This window comes from Panicum virgatum, chromosome 6N (genome assembly GCF_016808335.1).
Source record: "Panicum virgatum strain AP13 chromosome 6N, P.virgatum_v5, whole genome shotgun sequence".
Taxonomy (NCBI): Eukaryota; Viridiplantae; Streptophyta; class Magnoliopsida; order Poales; family Poaceae; genus Panicum; species Panicum virgatum.
The window spans coordinates 49,477,945-49,479,813 of record NC_053150.1 but is presented as its reverse complement, the minus strand read 5'-3'; positions in this window follow the sequence as shown (position 1 = coordinate 49,479,813).

Here is a 1,869-nt window from a genome sequence, read left to right as displayed (position 1 = left end):
CCCCACAGTGAGGGGGTGCACGAACAGAAGACCTGCGGGCGGAGCTCAACCGCAGGCGTGCGGTTGAGGACGCCCGCATCTCCGTGGAGACGGCGCGAGAGCGCCGCCTCAACATTGAGGGCCGCAACCTCAATGCCGACTTGGATGTAGCAGCACCCAAGCCACCGGTAAACGCCCGGATACAGGCGAGCACCCCGGTGGCTAGGGTGGGCTGCGCCGCGCTGGCGGACCACCTTCGCACGGTGGCATGGCCGTCCAAGTTCCGCCCACACCTGCCGGAGAAGTACGACGGTACCACTAACCCGTCGGAATTCCTACAGGTGTACGTTACTGCCATCACAGCAGCTGGTGGTAACGACGCCGTCATGGCGAGCTACTTTCATGTAGCCTTGACCGGGCCAGCCCGGACTTGGCTCATGAACCTTACTCCTAGGACGATTCAGTCCTGGGAGGAGCTCTGTGCGAGGTTCACAGCGAACTTCGTCAGTGCGTACCAGCAATATGGTGTGGAGGCTCACTTCCACGCCGTGAGGCAGAAACCCGGAGAGACGCTCCGGGCATTCATCTCGTGCTTCACCAAGGTTCAGGGTACCATTCCTCATATCTCTGACGCATCTATTATCACTGCTTTCCGCCAGGGGGTACGTGATGATAAGATGCTCGAGAAACTGGCGACGCACGAGGTGGAAAGCGTTACCACGCTTTTCTCCCTGGCCGACAAGTGCGCCAGGGCCGCTGAGGGCCGCGCATGACACTCAGCCCCCCCAAGACGGAGACGCCAAGGCTGGCGGCTCCAGGGCTACCGCCCAGGGCGGTGGCAAGAAGAAGTAGAACAAGAATCGGAGTCGCTGAGAGCCACATTCCGGCGCTCCAGTCGCTGCAGCGGCGGCACCAGCTGCTGCGGCAGCGGTTGGGGGCCAGAATGCGCATAGCAAATGCCCGCGCCCGCAAGGTGGCAGCGGAGGCTCATGCCCAGCGCATCCCACCGCTCGCCCAAGAGCCACTGATTGCCGCGAGATACAGAAGCTCGCGAAGCAGGTCAGTGGGCGGCGTGAGCACTCCTCCAAGGATGGCTCACCCCCTCCTCGCCAGCGGTCTGGCAAGGAGAAAGCCTCCGACAGCGAGACCGCTGCCAAGGAAAAGGAGCTGGGGTACCAATCCCCCGCTAAGGAGCTGAAGGGCGTTTACCGCCGCGACAACTCCGACTCCGACAATGAGGAGCGCCGCAACATGTTCCCCGCGAACTCAACTCAGCAGCAGATGATCTCTCCACGAGAGCATCTACCTGGGCATCCGTGCCCGAGGGCGTCTTCGAAAGATGGTTGCTGAGACCTACCACCCAGCCTGCCGAACTGGGTGAAGGGGATCAAGCTAGCACCTCGAAGCTAGCGGTCCCGGCGGCATTCCACCTGTGGTACCCGCCCTGGGTTGTGAGCTCTGTTGAGGATCCTGGAGACCTCATGGAGCCACTTCCACCTGCTCAAGGAGCTCCCGATGCATGGATCTCCGAGATCCGGGACTACCTGAAAGACAATATCCTCCCTGATGACGATGTGACCGCTGAGTGCATAGTACGATTGTCTAAACGCTGCACAGTGGTAGAAGGGGATCTCTACTGCCATGGCGCCAATGGTATCCTCATGCGGTGCATTTCCCAGGGAGAGGGCCGCGAGTTGCTCGCGGAGATCCATGGAGGCGAGTGTGGAAGTCATTCCTTATGTCGCACGCTTGTTGGCAAGGCCTTTCGGCATGGCTTCTACTGGCCGACAGCACTCTAGGATGCGGCTGAGCTGGTAAAGTCCTGCAAAGCATGCCAGTTCCATGCAAAGCAAATACACACACCGGCTCAAACTCTGCAAATGATCCCGC